The sequence below is a fragment of the Dipteris shenzhenensis genome, chromosome 10 (assembly GCF_047967505.1).
Source record: "Dipteris shenzhenensis isolate YYH24624 ecotype China chromosome 10, Dip_SZ_1.0, whole genome shotgun sequence".
Lineage (NCBI taxonomy): Eukaryota > Viridiplantae > Streptophyta > Polypodiopsida > Gleicheniales > Dipteridaceae > Dipteris > Dipteris shenzhenensis.
In genome coordinates, this window is record NC_141605.1 from 38,179,195 (window position 1) to 38,195,977 (window position 16,783).

General features: G+C 41.0%; 1 pseudogene across 1 annotated transcript; it reads left to right on the forward strand.

The window, feature by feature from the left end:
* Positions 1-10,597: 10,597 nt before the first annotated feature.
* LOC147897778 (ava biosynthesis cluster protein M-like) lies at positions 10,598-12,308 on the forward strand (annotated as a pseudogene). The gene is made up of 3 exons (XR_015541628.1): positions 10,598-10,750; positions 10,842-11,194; positions 11,342-12,308. The product of XR_015541628.1 is annotated as an ava biosynthesis cluster protein M-like (transcript).
* The last annotated feature ends 4,475 nt before the right edge of the window (positions 12,309-16,783 follow it).

A 16,783-nucleotide genomic window follows, 5' to 3' on the forward strand; every position in this document is an offset into this window, starting at 1 on the left:
GAAACCGGTCTTCGAGAGGATGACGTGCTATGTCGGCTCTTGAATGACACTTTTGATGATGTCATTGACTTTGATGCTCCAGTCAATCCAGCAATTGATGAGATTGCATGCTTTGATGACTTGAGCCTCACCGATCTGGAGGCAATCCAAATAACACAGAAGGCAATCGAGGATGCCGCACCAGAGTACGACATGTCCAATGAGCAGTTCATGAATTTGCAAAGGGAATTGTTTGGAGAGAGAGATGAAGAAGCTAGCACCTCAAGCCAACATGAAGTTTATTATTTCATTTTGCTTTTGTGTACATCATCAGAAAGTCTTTCGTAAGTAAATTGAGAGTGCATGTAAGTAAATTAATAGATTGCAAATACACTGAAAATAAATTTGAGATTGCACATACAAAGACAATTCTAAAAAAGACATTTTATTATATTGATGCCTGTAGGCAGAGTACAAGGTAGATGCCCGTAGGTAGAGCACAAGATAGATGCCCGTATGCAGAGTACAAGGTGGAGCATACAAAATCCCTAAGTGGCCTTGGGCTTCCTAAGCCGTACAATAAATTGCATGTCTGCGGCGGTCACCGTGATCCTTTTCCTATGGATGGCAGCCAGCTAGGTGTCATCCATAAGGTCTACTAGGTAGGCCTCAGCTGCATGCTATAGGGAAAGCAAGGCATCTCTAGAAATATGCCAGGGAGCCTCCACAACTCCACGCCTGTAAAACCGGGACGTTGGGCTAAGGTTGAGGTCCTGCATGACCTTGTGTACCACCCTTACGAAGCTTGCCATCGGGATGAGTAGATCAATGGACTTTTGAAACTTTCTAATCTCCCGAAGTGCCACTGTCCCTGGTTTGAATCTGTACTACCTCACTAGAGGAGGGCCTTTTTGCCCTTGATGTGGAGGGCCTCTTCCTGGATGTTGAGGGCCTCTTTGACCCACTTGGAGCTCGGGCACCTCTCCCTTGTTGGCATGGACAAGGATTGTCTGTTCTTGCCTTGGTCCTTTGCTCTATCCTTCGTTGTTCCTCTTCTGCACACTCCTCCTCTGTGCTCTCTGAGTCATCCGTCTCTATCAAATGATCTTCTTGTGCCTTCCTCTGTCCCTCCTCTTGTGCCTTCCTCTATCCCTCATCTTGTGCCTTCGTCTGTCCCTCTTGCTCCCTGTTTAGCTTCCGAATTGGCAGTTTCTCCCTTCAACGAGGATCATCGGGGGGAGAGGGGTGGAGGCTATCACTCTCTGTCTCTGAGTCTGGAGGTGGGTCTTTGGCTGTGCTAGTCTCCATGGTGGATCTTGGGCCTCGCCATGGGGGATGGAGAGAGTGTGTGAGAGAAAGGGTGAGGGTGCGAGAGATAGGGTGGAAATGTCAGGGGCAAGTGGGAGGTGGTGTGGAAGTGGAAAGCTCTTTAAACAATGAAATGAAAATGAGGGCACATTCTCTTATATAGGGCCCAAAACCCTAATTTTTAAAAATACTTGTTTCAATAAAAACCGTAAAAAAAGTGAAATTAGTCCAACCTTGAGCTAAATACTTATAATTAACATCCAATAACACAAAAATTTTGATTTATACTACAACTCATACATTGGCTTTACTGCAAATCCCATAACTAAAATTACAAAGAAATTCTGAAACTTATGCATGGGCATCCACATTGGAAGAGTCTACACCATCATTTTCATCTGTCTCCACCCATATGCGCCCTTTTTTATGATGGGTTGCATGCCACCTTGCATAATTTTGTCTTGCATTCGATGAGTTGTATATTCTTCTTCGACGTTTCGCGTTAACATCTTGCACTGCATGGGACACTAAGGACTCTTTGAATGCTAGTGTTGCCGCTGCTCTTATTTCGATATGCCTATACCACCATTGAACCAATTGAACCATTGGGCATGACTTAGTTCTACCACCCCCGTGTTGGGTCGCTCTATTATATGCACAACGTGCTTGCCAATGCAATCTTTTCATGCTCTGAGTGGACCATACTCCGATGCTTCCATAATTCCATGCCATGTATGGTGCATGAGCATATAAAATCAGTGTCCAAGTTAGAGATTACCATGTACTATGTGAAATGATTCTTTCCCCAAGCTATCTCCATATTCTGGCTAAAGTCATTCACAGCATTGATGGAACACTATGCATCATCTTCTTCGAATCTTTTCTTTTGTAGTAAAGGTACCAAGCTATCAAGAGCTAACCACACTCGTGCCTTTTCCTATCTTTTTTCTCTCTTCCCCCCTTGTTCACTATAGGCATTGTGTAACTTTCTCCATACATCAAACTCATTAGCACGTTTGAGCTTGTCATTCTTCTTCTTTGTAGAAAGGAATTTTAAAGCCTTGACACCACCAAAGCTTGGCTTACAAGGAACATTGCCTGTTTTTCCAGATCTTTTCTCATCTTTTGTAATCTTTACTTGCCCAAAGTGTAGTCCCATATTTGAAAGAACCTTTTCAATTCTTGCAATCATCCTCTGACTCTCTTGTTGGGGCTTCAAGTTATATGCATCAATTATGTACATATGCACCAACTTTTCAATTATTCTCAAAATAGCATGAAGCGCATAAATGTGTACTCGCTCAAGAGAAATTTCAAGAATTGGGCTCCATGATGGATCTTTCCTTGGAGCATCCCTATCACGTCCCTTAGTTTGATCTATCTCTGCAAGTTTAGAGGCCCATTGCTTTTGATTCCTTTTACCACCCTTTGCAGGTACTCTCGTTTGCATGCACAGTGGACAAGGATGGCTTGTATTTGCTCCATGTGCCACATTACACATACATTTAATAGTCTTGAGGTCAACAGCTAGATGCCATTCTACACGGTAGGATCCATAGCCCTCAACTTCAAGTAGCTCACCATTGTTATGACCTTCGATCACACTTGGGATATTGGTTTGGTCAAAGAACCACTTCAAAATTGAATGTGACTCTTTCAGCACCTACAAAAAAAACTCACATGTTATTTCAAAATATTCTAAGTCTTTTTGCATTATTGCATTAAAATTCAAATTTCCATCATACCTCAAAGGCAGCCAACCACCAAATCTTCTATTTAGATTGCACACTGAACTGTCTTGCATCATCAAGCTCAACTTCAAGGTCTAATTCTCTATTCATCATTGTCAAACTAACTCTTTCTAATTTTTGACCTTTGACCACCTCACTTTCATCAAGCTTTAGTACAATCTTTAGAGTACTATTGCATTCCTCGATAGGCATATCATAAAACTTCACCATGGCTTGCAGAACTCTTCGAACATCCATCACAAAGTTATTGTTGACTATCAATTCCAATTCTTTAGTCTCTCTAGCCTTTGTTTTCAAAGTTAGTGTACTACATACATGCTGGGGCTCACCGACTAAATCAAGTATGCCCTAATTGAGTGCATGCCTGGCCTTATCAACATCAGTCGGTTTAGGAAGCGGGGCTTCAACTTTTGTTCCCACAGAAAGACATTGTGTTTTTAAGCTCTTTAATATGAGCCGATATGCCCTTGTACTTATACCTGCAGTATCACAAACTCCCTGTGCACTAGTTGCATTGAAATGCTCCACAACTTTGTTCATTGAGTTAGATGTTATCTCTGATTTTAGACTTTTGAATTTTGGATGTTGTATAACAGACTCCAACATTTTTTTTGTAAACACTTCACCCATAGCACCATAGTGTTCATCATGGATAGACATGAGTTCTGAAACACTTCTACAAGCTCTCACTCAACAGTTCTAGTGACCACTTTTCTTGGATATTTTATCCATTGGATACAATTTCCTCTTACGTAGTCTTGGACCCATTGGAGTATCCTTCATGAATGATAATGTTTTTTCTAAATTCTTGATCTCATCCTTGAGAGCTGTGTTTTGCATTTATAAGTGAATTGCATTTATAGTGCTCTCTCCCAATTGAGCATCTAAAGTTTGAACCTTTACCTGTAATTCCTGATTTTTCTTCTCTGTGCCATCATATGTAGACATTTGAATACTTGTAGCTTGCATACATGATACCAAATGTTGATTCCAAGCCTCCAACATTGCGATCCTTTTGTCTCTTTCATTAAGCAAAGATTGATATTGGTTCTGAAGGCTACTTGCTCCATGACCAATCAACTCGGGGGGGTCACTATGTATAAATCCTCTATATCACGTGCATTCAAGGCCTATATTTAAAGTCCCTTATATGTAAAAAATTTCATTAATAAAATGTACCCCTTTTCTATACAAATCTGTAAATTTTTCCCAAAACTATTTTAAATAGTCCCTTATGTATATTTATTTCTGTAAATTTTAGAAATAAAAAAAATCCTTTTGTTGAACTCACGTGATAGGGTTACATATGATGAGTGACCCCCCCAAGCCAATCAACCTTCGACAATATCCTAACAAACCATTCTCACCCTTACATAGGAACTTCATTAAGCTGGTCAATCCATGGAATTGAGGAGTCTGACAAGTTTGTGGATCTATTGGGATATATTTTCCCTTCTAACCACAAATCCATGTGCGCTTTTCCTTGATTTCGAAGAGCTACTAAATCACTTTCACTTGCTAAAGAGGATTCATTTCTCTTTAAAAATGGTGCATTCTCTGCATCTATTTGAAAATGGATATTTACCTTTTTTTAATTTCGAGTGGCTTGCATGATTTCATGCACTTTCCACCTAATATAATATAACATTAACATCAACAAATAATATGCAAACATGACATGTTTCAGAAAAGTATCAAACCAAGAAAAAATGAAAACCCCAATTGCATGCAAAATCTAACGATTGAAATCTACGAATTCAAAAAAACATTTACTTATCATCAAACACTATTAAACTATGTGAATGAACAATACCTCATAGGGATCTTTGAAGAAAAAATGTGATCAAACTTGTCCTCCTCAATGGTCCCTCTTGTAATCCAGGATGTTGAAATTGATGGATTTTTCTCCAATACTAATTATATGCTTCCAAACAACTCCAAATCTATTTCAAACCATCTTCTATAAAAAACCTCAATAGTAAGAGTGTATCTTTTAAAACAAAAAAATCTTTCTTTCTCTTTAAATCATGTATTAAAAGAAAACAACAAAATTACCAAAACAAACTACAAATTAACTGCTTCTTCAAAGTTGCATTATAAAATCTCATTATTTTCATTGTCTTGCATTGTTCTAAAAGTTTTCTCACCTGAATCTCCATGCAAGTTGCTCTGATAGACCCTGATTTGAGTTGAAAGCTAAAAACATTCTAAAACTACATGAATGAACAGTTCCTGATTCTTGGAGCAAGGTTCCTTAAAAGAAAAATGACTTGTCCCTCCCAGTGGTCCCAAATGTATTCCAGGATTGATGAAGTTGATGGTTCTTGCTTCAAAACAAATTATATGCTCCCAAACATCTCGAAATCTATTTCAAGCAATATTATGTAGAAAACCATTGATAGTAAGAGTGAAAAAGACTCATTTCTCATGGAATTTCTTACAAAAGTAACAAATAAAATTTCAATGTTTTCAAACCATGAAATAAAACAAAACAACACAACTACACAAAATGAATTACGAAGTAACACTCTCTTCAAAGTTACATCATTAACAAACAAATCTCGTCATAATCACAGTGTTGCATTGTTCCAAAGATTATCTCACCTAAACCTCCATACAAGCTGTTTGGATGGACCCCAAACCTTCACAAATGGTTCGAAATCATGCACCCTTAGAGATTGCAGAGCTAGGAAAGTAACTACTATTGAGAGATGGGCAAAAGAAAGATTGATTCTCATGCATCAACAACTGCAATGCCTGAAAGTCAATCTTCTTTTGTCCTTTCTCAAAGAATCTCATCCAATAGCTCCTTCTAAGCTCCAAACACCTTGCATCATTCATTTTTCTTTACACAAAAAGTAGTGCTAGTTATATTACTTGAAAACGAGAGTACAAGAGGGCCTAAAGGCCAGCGGGCTGCAATCACAAAATGGATACAGTCCGAGGAGCCAAAATGCTAATTACAGCCCTCTCAGGGCATAATCATCGGAGAGTGGACAAACAGCCACAGTGGGGGGGAGTAATGCCACTGAAGACTCTGAGGAGAGTGTTGGAAGAATAGCTCTCGGTGGTCCCAGTCGTGAAGGAAGCGCCGTCTCTTTTCCTTCCCTGCCCGGGACTCCCCTTGAATCTGATCCCACTGACCCTTGAGCGTGTGAATGATCATGCTCCAAATGTCTGCTAGGGTCTAGGTAGCAGAAGAAGCTTGATCTCCTAAGGTCTGCGCGCATCTGGAAGTCCAGATATGCCAACCTGCAATGCTCCTTATGATCTCCCAAACTGGGTGTCGAGTTATCGCTCCTGCATCTGTCTCTGTCAGATGCCAAGGGAAGCTGTCCATGTATGCCCAGGTGGCTTGCGTGATGAAGAAGACTGAATCCTACCTAGAGAACTCATAAGCCAAGTGATGTCCCATCTCGGTGCTGCACCAGCAAATGGCTCCCCAAGTGATCGGTCATAGCTCAGGTGCAGCCCTCGCTAAGATCCCCATGACTCCCTTCCAAACTGTCTACCCATGCGAGTAGCTCCAAAGGCAGTGCTTCAGGGACTCCTCCTCCTGAAAACACATCTGGTAGTGCCCCTCCTGCCCCATGTGCCTCAACCTTGCATCATTCATGGCTCACTTAGAACATTGATTGCCTTGTCTTCTTGAATGAAATGATTTCAGATTGTGGGAGAATCTCAGATGAGAGAGGAAGTGGTGAGATCTCACTTAGAACATTGATTGCCTTGTCTTCTTGAATGAAATGATTTCAGATTGTGGGAGAATCTCAGATGAGAGAGGAAGTGGCGAGATTTTAAGGAGAAGTGCCCAAAATAGAGAAAGAAGAAGGTAGGTTGAATCTCATTCAAAAATCTTGAATGTTTTGAAAGAATGAGAGTGAAATGGGAGGGAAATGTAGGCAGAGAAGAGAAGTGACGAGATTTTGGCATGAGAGTCCATCCCATGAGAGGGAGAATAGAGAAAGAAGCTTCCCGCTCAAGAGCCAGCAGGACATTTGAAAAGAGGGCTAGAGCAAAGAAAAATTCAAAATGGTGCTAAAAAATGAGGGGGAAGCAAGAGGAATGAGAGAGAATGAAAGGAGTGTGGTAGTTGGATGGGAGGATTTGGTTTCAGGTCAAATGGTTCAAGTTTGGTTGAGAAACTAGGTTTCTCAGTTTGGTTACAATTAAAAAACGTGATGGGAGAGTTAAGGTAGCAAGTGGGTGCTCCACCTCATTGTTTGGGCCATTGAATAAAGAAATAGAGAAGTCAGGCCACTTCCAATATTCTATTGCCCTCCACCAGCCAATATTCTATTGGGTTTTATTCACCTTATTCTTCCATGTCACCAGCCCAAGGGCTCCCTTATAGGGCCCTTTTTGAGTCCAAATTTTTTGTAATGTTAATAATTTATTAAAAATCAATTAATAATTAGATAAGAAATTAATCAACACATAAGCAACAAGTTCAAAAATAAATAATCAAAAAAATAATATGGTCCCCCTCCCCCACGTATGGAACATGAAACATGTGGGGGGCTCCTTTCCCTTTTCTCCATTAAAACTTTCATTGGGATATTAGAATGTAGTCATGTTTGTAGTCAAAACCACAAGGGATATTTTTATATAAAAGTGGATTTTTAGTTCAAAGAGTGAAAGCTTCTATACATAAGGGATATTTTTATCACTCAGAATTTATAGAAGTGTATGTAGGTTATAAAAAGCCATAGGTAGGGGGTTCTTTTAATACACCTTGATTGCACAAGCTATATTATGGGGGTTTTACATAGTGACGCCTTGGCTTCAACGCTATTGGAAAATGGCCAATGAGTTCATTTTTTATGTTGTGCAAAATACTATACTAAAAAAGATGTTTCCTTCCCCTCACAATCTCTTCCCACCCACACCTCTATTTGTGTTTTTGTGAGTTAGAATTGGATGGAGGTGAAGATATGCAGTATTACAAAAACAACCATTTTTTAGTGCACTAGGTGAATATCAAGTGGAGGAGATTGGTTTGCAAAAAAAGTCAAGAATATTAGAAAAGTCCAAGAATTTAGAATAAATGGCCAAAAGTACGTGTTTAGATCAAGGGTGGAGGTTGAATGGTCTTTCATGGCCAAAGGATCTAGTGGATAGGGGACCAAGAAGGGTGCTACATGGCAATCAAATCATTATATTAAATAATGAGTCCCATATACTTGACATAGAAAGCCCTATGAATAATGCTACATAGGATCTTTGCCTCTAACATGTAGAGTACCTGTAAGACCTTGTGTCAATAGTGGGACTTGAGGCCACTAAGCTTATTGTTCTTTGTAAATGCTCCCCTTAAGCAACACATGTGTCCAATGGGTGTCCGAAAAGATGCAATGTCCGCCTTGACCCTTGCCTCCTCTCCCTTGGAAAGGATCCACGGTGCCTTCTTGGGAGAACAATTCTAGGAGGATGGTCTTGGGTTCCTGAACCACCCTCTTGGGTTGTAGAACCATGTTCTATGTGCACACTCTTGGGTCCATTTAGAAGGTATGATGCAAAAATGCAGAAAAATGATTGCCAAATGGTTAAAGCTTCATTGCAGTCAGCCTTGGGCAATAATTGCCAGACATTTAATTGAGATCAATGGGCCTAGGGGAGTCAAGGCTCCATGGCAAGACATAGTACTATGCAAATATGCTTTCAAAATTCCACAGTCTGAAGTTCTCACTAAGATGGTTGCCAAGTGGAAGGCCACCTTTAACAATGTTACATGGGTAGGTACTGGTTAGTTGTGCAGGGGGATGCCTCTCTTAGCTGGTCAATTTGTTTTTTTGATTAGGCATATAGAGGTATCTTTAAGCCTATGGTTGCATCTGTGCAGTTAAAAAAAGTTTGTGAGAAAGGATTGATTAGCTTCAGGAGTATAAGGGATCCAGGTGGGCATAGGTGGAAAAGAGAAGATCCTATTGCTAGAAAATTTGCTTTTTCAGATGCTCAATTATAGGTGCTAATCAAGAGACTATTAAATAATATTCGAGATGACTCGCCTAGTAATGGGGTGTGTGTTGACAGAGGGGATCTGAGGGCTTTTGTCAATGCTATTGTGGTAAAGTGCTGAGTAAATGCTCTCTAAAGGATTTGAACATGCAAAGGGGATGCTGGGTAGCGGTTGAGTGGAAGAAGCATGCACCCAAGGATAGAATGAATGTCTAGGTTAGAAACTGGGACAGAGTGTGGGGAACCAGACCTTGTTTCAAGTATAATCTATTGTTGTGAAGGGTATTCATTGGTACATCGCCCGTGAAGTAAATGGAACCCCAAAATCTCGCCTCAATCTCGCCCTTCTGTATTTTTTGCAAGTCTTATGAGGAGTGTGTGAATCATGTATTATGGGATTGACCAGTTGCTCTGTTAGTATGGAGAAGATGGTTTGGTTTGATGCAATCCTTCTTTCCATTTAACTGGAAATGTGTGCTTCTTGGCCGACAAGGGTGGTATGAATGAGGAATAGTGGAAGATGTGATAGGTCATTAAGGTTGTTGTTATCGACTGTATTTGGAGAGGCCGAAATAGGGCTATCTTTGATAATAAGTTTATGGCTGGGGGTTGCTATCCTGAGTTAGAAGTTACTCTAAGAGTGGCTTTAAAAGCTGTCAAGTCGGATAGTTTGCTTGAAAATGGATGGATGCAGAGCATCTTTGTAATTGTCTCATATGAGACTGCTCTTTTTTCCTTTTCTTCATATAATAATATATATATAAAGTTTTCCTCTCAAATTCTTTTTTGCAAGGGTGGTATGATTATGGTAGTCACATTTGCACACAAGTAAAGCAAGCAAAAAGACACACTAAGGCCTTATGACATCGAAGGGGATTTGTGGGAAATTGTATTTTCCAATGCTGAAAGGGGTTTTTTTGGGAATTTGGTGGGAAATTCATCGTATGTGGTAGGTTGTAATTTCCCACCTTTCCCTTGAGCATTTGACCTTAGTGTATATGTGGGAAAAGATTGAGGGCCTCCTTTTTATGGCATGCAAAGATGTCCACATCATAGGAAAGTCTAGAAATGCTGGGAAATATTAATTTTCCCCATGTTCCCAATTTCCCATTTCATTATCCCTTTAGTACGCAACCGCCACTTGTGAGTCTGAAAGCTTTGTGTAGTGGGGGTTTGTGGCCAAGTCATATCAAAAGAAGCTTTTCCCCATGTTCCCAATTTCCCACCGTATCATTATCCCTTTAGTACGCAACCGCCACTTGTGAGTCTGAAAGCTTCGTGTGGTGGGGGTTTGTGGCCAAGTCATATCAAAAGAAGAAGAATCAATGGAGAGACGAATGATTGATGATGATGGACAAATTATCACATATAACATGGAGAAGTTCCGAACAACAAGTGAAACAAGAATGATTGATGATGATGGACAAATTATCACATATAACATGGAGAAGTTCCAAACAACAAGTGAACCAAGGATGGTGTGATGGTGGGAGTTGCCGCAGCCCAAGTGAGTCAAGTTAAGTGAGCCACGCGTAAAAAGGTTTGGAGTCACGAGAGGGTGAAACGTTCGCTCTGAAAAAGTAGAAGGGACTCGTACACCAACCTTATATTTTTGGGGGGAAGGAGAGAGGGGCCAAAGGTGCATAGTTTAGATAAATAGAAAGAAGGGATAACGTCTCTCATGTGAGTTCTGCACCATGGTTTCCACACAAGACCCTTTGATGCATACTTTCATTCTCTTCTTTGCCAAACTGGTAAATCTGTAGCCTCCCTGTCGCCTCTGTCTTCTCTTTCCTTTTAACGTATCATCCAACATATGTTCACGTTGGGAACATTTGATTGCAGGTTCTCCTCCATGTAGTCGGCGCTTTCATCCTAGATTATGCTATATACTTCCGAATCAAATCATCTTTCGTTCCCAAGCACACACAGAGTGACGGTTTTCTTTCGTAACAATCGCTTTTCTGTATATTGTATATCTCCAATCTATGTTCTCTACATCTAATCACATGCTCTTCCGTTTGAGTTTTCCAGGGTGGAGGTCTGAACAAGGCCTGAAAGTTATAGCCTGTGGATTCCCCCGATCCGGCACGTCGTCTCTCAAGATGGCGTTGGATCTTATAGGTTTCCGCTGTTACCATGGCACAACCTCCTGATTCCCTCTCACCCCAAGCTATGGTTGGAGGTCGCAGCAACAGGTCTTACAGTAATACGTTGCAGGATCGGTCAATGATCGCACTCACAGATATGCTAATCGTCAACGATCGTACTGACAGATATTTTAATCCTGTACATAGGTTGCGTCTTTCTAATCGGGTACCTGCCGTGCGTCTTCTTTTCTGCAGGGAAGTTTGGCGATTGGCAGTCGCTTCTGGATGGCTACACAGCCATAGCCGATTTCCCCGCAACGTGTTTCTACAAGGAGCTGATGGCTGCGTATCCGGATGCGAAAGTAATCCTGAACATACGCAACCCAGAGAAATGGTACCAGAGCTTTCACAAAACGGTGTACTGGTCGCACAAAATGTTGGTGAACAGAATGTTTGCAAGGGGACTGTGGATGCTGGAGGAAGTGGCGCTGTTAAGGGGCAAATTCGATGGCCGGTTTGAGGAGAAAGAGTTCGCCAATGGGGTGTACAAAGAGCACACGGAGGAGGTGAAGAGGAGTGTCCCCAAGGAGAAACTGCTGGTGTATGATATGAGGGAGGGATGGGGTCCTCTCTGCGCTTTCCTAGAGGTGGAAATACCAGAAGATGTGGCCTTCCCTGCAAGTAACGACACAGCAAGTTTTCAGAGGCTTGTCCGTGGAATTGGGCTGCTAAAGCAGCTGGTCCTAGCCTTGTACTTTGCAACCTTTTTCTGCGCCGTACGCTCCTCTCAAATGGTTACTGGTAAGAAGCCCGTGGCAAGCCACGGATTAAAAGGTATCAACTTCTCAGGAGTGGCTTTTTTGTTTCAGCTATCAAATGCAGAGATAATCAGTCAATTCTGTAGCACTTTTGCTCAAACTTCAGTAGTGGACTTGTCCATAGCTACGTGCGTTCTAAGTCCTTCGCAACATTCTAATAGACTCTCAAAGTCTCAATCCATCAGCTTTCTGCTGCTTAATGTAATGTATCGAGCGGAAACAGCAAAAGCGATCTCGCAAAAAGTCGTTAGCCGTCATGATCCTTCAGTTTCTCATTCACTCATGGTTCCATGGATTCTTGCGTTGTGAATGAAGGGAGATGCCTCAAGGCCCCGTTCTCTGTAGAAGCGAATATCTAGCCTCTTAATCAAATGTCAGCTTTCGAGTGTTCTTTAAAGATTTTGAACATATTGTTCACGGAATATCCAGGAAAGTTTCTTACACAGTGCATTCGATGGCAGTGGAACTGACACGTTAATGTTTTGTATCTCAAATGTAACTTCATGATCGAAAGCTTTCGGTTACTCCCTTCTGGGGCACCGTTTAGTTTTTAGAGTTTCTGAAGATGAGCTGCGCAGTACACATGGTGCCATTCGTTGGCGTCAGACCATGTTCCTGCGGACAAAATATTATGAAAACCGTAGCGTTAAACTGTGTGGGATCCGAATCCCGGCCATGAGCTTTCCTCGCCACTGATAAATGCTTCTCATTTATGTCCACTCATGCTCAGTTTGTCGTGAAATTTTCTCCTGCAGAAAATCGGGCATGTTGGAGGTTGGGCAACGCGTTGAACTCCCTCTCTTGAGCGAGTTAATTGCCTTGCGAATAGGGCCCCGGAGATTAATAGGACGAGGGGATGAGAGGAAGCGAGGATTAATCCCGGCTTAATCGAGCGGAATTTTGCAACGAATTAATTAATAGGTTTTAGTTGTAGGAGCCATTAGCGGGTTAATTACCTTGGGCATTTTTAGGCCACATGCCATCAACAAGAAGCCGCCAAAGTTGAAGAGTAAACGGCAGGGCCAAAGCAGCTTGTATTATGCCTGGGTGGAGTGTACCATTCCTTGGACTCCACCCAGCTCAAGTTTGGAGGCCCCCCCCCCCCCCCCCCCCCCCCCCCCCCCCTCCATTCGCCCTCCTTACAGGGCAGCCACATGCAACACTAAAGTGAGGTAAAACATTTATTCGGTGGTCTGTTTTCAGGCCACATGCAACGAAGAAGATGCCATTGAAATCAGAGGTTCAACATCCGTTTTAGCGCTGGAATAGCAAGCTTGTAATATGCTGGGTTGAGTGTACTATGCCTTGGACTCCACCCAGCTCAAGAATGGCTAAGTTTGGAGGGGCCAAAAAGCCCCCACCATTCACCCTCCCTACCTCAGATGGAGTCCTAGGTGGAGTCGTAAGCAAACTCACCTAGACGAGTGTGCCTGTAGATCGTCTTTTCCTTCCCTCTGCAGCATCCACATAGTCTCTTGTGAGAGCATGTGGTCAAGGTAGCTTGCCGCTGATTGCTCATTTCAGAGGCCTACTGTTGAACTTGGTTGATTGGAGGGCTGCATGTGGGTGTGCTCTTACCTCCAACGATCCAGTACTCTCCAATCATCCTAACTTAAAGCTCTCGTTAATAGAGAGTAGAGATGCCTTTCGTTGTAAAAAATGACTTGAAAGACAAAATTGGATCTTGTTGTTCATGATATTACTCTAAATCTTTGGTTAATGTCAGTCCATTCACTCACAAAAGCTTGCTATAGCACGTCCATTTTATAGTAATGTAAATTGACATGGCAAATTAGATGAGATTAACATATACGCAAGAAGACTCTTTCTAGTTTGGTTAAGTTAAATATGATTCAACAAAACTTTTTACACCAGCCCTTTTGCTATTTCCCATTTCAACACATAAAATTTTGAAAGTCAAAAGCATTCAAAGTTTATTCTAGAGCAATTTGCCTCCTCATTGCATATTTCTTGTAATCCAAAGTCATTTCATGTCAACTCAAGCAATCCAGGTAGTCAATGAAAAGATCGGGTTCACACCACCCGCCCGGCCAAGGAAGCGGCAATAAAATAGGAGGATGATCCGGTGGGGTTGTGATTCACACCAACCGGAAATAGTCTTTATATAAAAGTTGCCAATGAAGTTACAACAACTCGCAAGTGGTTGAAATATATTTTGTGGGACAGTTGGTGAGAGTTCTATTCCATGTAAGTGTGTTTCATACCTTTTTTTTGCAGCCGCCTACTCCATCGACGGCCTTCAAGGGGTGAGCAATTCTTTCCTTGTCAACCGTCTTGGCCCGATTCCCCCATTGGGCTAACTAGGACAAGGAACATTTTTTTCTTTTTGGAGGGATGTCCAGGGCGGGTGGTCTGAACCCACCCTAAGTGAATTTAAAGCCCTTTGGTTGGCTTGTATGGACTAGCCATGTACATTCTGATAGTAACATCTTCACAGAGAGTCTATCAACATGCTTTTGGGAACTGCTTGCTCCCATTGAGTGGCCATTATACACTACTATTTTTGGACCTGTTTTTAATGTATATATTGGTGAAAGTTTCATTGAAATAGTTTTTATTTTATCTCCCAATATGATGGTATTTGCACTAATAAAAGCAACGATACGACCTCATCAATGACATTTGCAAGGGATTTGTGATGGGATATGCGATGGTATAATCAATGCACCATCAAATATACTAATCAGTAACAATCTAATGGTATAGGTTTGAAACCTTGCACTTGTATGCATGGCTGCATTGTCAAGCCGACTCCTCACTTTGTGTTTTGTTGTTTTAAGTCTGGGTCTATCCTTAGTCTTGGACATCTTCCCCCTAAGCGACATAGGATCCATCTAATCCTTATAGAAGTGGACTTTGCACTCCATCGACGTGTGAATGTAAATAAGTCTATAGTGAATATACCATTTCATGCACTATCCATGCAAACTTCAAATGCTCAATTTAAATAATAAAAAAAGGATCCCTTGTATTTTTCATCTTTGCATCGGTCTTCTATCTAGATGAATGGGTGATTATTTTCATGGAGGAGTATTGTAGCAGTCTCCTTCTATGGATGTCAATGAAGGGGTCAAGATGAAAGAGTTTGCCCTTGTGAGGTAAAAGCTATGAGTTGAGGTTTATAGTTTCATCTCGTTGTACAATAGAATGGCTACTTGTCACAAATTGTTGATGAGAAACTCAACAAGATCAATTTCCAAGCATGAAAATTTAGAATGACAAATCCCCTAATGGGAAAGGGTTTCTGGATGTTCATCATAGACAATGAGCATAAACCTTCTCTTCTAGATTATCTGTCTATGGAAATGTAAGCTTTCATGGCATCCGAGAGTCACGAAGGTTATCTATTCACCATTTGTATGTATTTTTTCGAGATTTTTTTTTCAATGATTGTGTACATAGAGGATGCACCAACTCCCAAAGGGGCATGTGACACTTTGGTGAAGATGTATAGCACCAATACCTAGCACGAAAGATGCAAGAATTGCCTACAATGTCAAGAGGGAAAATTAGTATTAATGACTAGTATCTATGCAAATTCCCTTGGCTCTATTGGAGCCTTGACCTTGTGCATGTGATGTCTATATTAATGGGGTTTTGAGTTCAGAAGGGCATCATAAGGGAAAGAATAGAAAATGGACTAATTCCTTAATTATAGGTGAAGAGCTCATGGTAAAGAGCGGATTTTGACTTCTCATAAAGAGGAAGAGGGACATTAATACATGCATAGCAATATATTTGGCAATTTGGAGGACCTAGATGCATTCCAACTCCATCCAATGGTGTGTAATGAATGCCTTATGGCCATTGGACCTCTAATGATGATCCTATGGTGCGTTTTTGCTTTTGGAGACCCCTAGATAGCTACATGATCTAAAGAGTACGAGCACCGACCGGCACCGGATTTGCTTTGCTAGATGACAAAGTCGATCCCATGGACATAATTGATGTAATAATGCAGTTTTAAATACCCTCTAGGCCATGTTAAAGAGAGTGAGGGATGTGACTCATGAGCATTTAGAGTAGAGGCAAAGATCCTATGCAACATTATTCACATGACTTTTAATGTCAAGTACAGGGGACTAATTATTCAATGTAAAGATTTGAAAGCACTTTGGGATTGCCATGTAGCACCCTCCTTGGTCCCCTATCCAATAGATCCACTGGCCATGAAAGACCATACAACCTCCATCCTTTATCTAAAGGCATAATTTTGGCCAGTTATTCTAAATTCTTGGACTTCTCTCATATTCTGGACTTTGTTTGCAAACCAATTTCCTCTACTTGATATTCACCTAGTGTAGTAAAAAATTGTTGTTTTTGTAAGACTACATATCTTCACCTCCATCCAATTCTGACTCACAGAAACACAAATAAAGGTTTGGGTGGGGAAGAGATTGTAAGGGCAAGGAAACATATTTTTTAGTATAATATTTTTCTCAACATAAAATATGTACTCATTGGCCATTTTCCAATCACATTGAAGCCAAGGAGTCACTATGTAAAACCTCCATAATATAGCTTGTCCAATCAAGGTGTATTAAAAGAACCCACTACCTATGGCTTTTTATAACCTACATACACTTGTATAAATTCTGAGATGCTAAAAGTATCCCGTATGTATGGAAACTTTCACTCTCTGAACTAAAAAGCCCCTTTTATATATATTCTTTTATAACTCCATAAAATATAACCCCTTTTGTAAATTGCGAATGCCATCTTACATATTGCCTCCTCGTGGTTTTTTCTACAAACATGACTACATTTTGATATCCCAAATGAAAGTTTTAATGGAGAAAAAGGGAAGGAGCCCCCAACATGTTTCATGTTCCATATGTGGGGGAGGCGAACCATATTA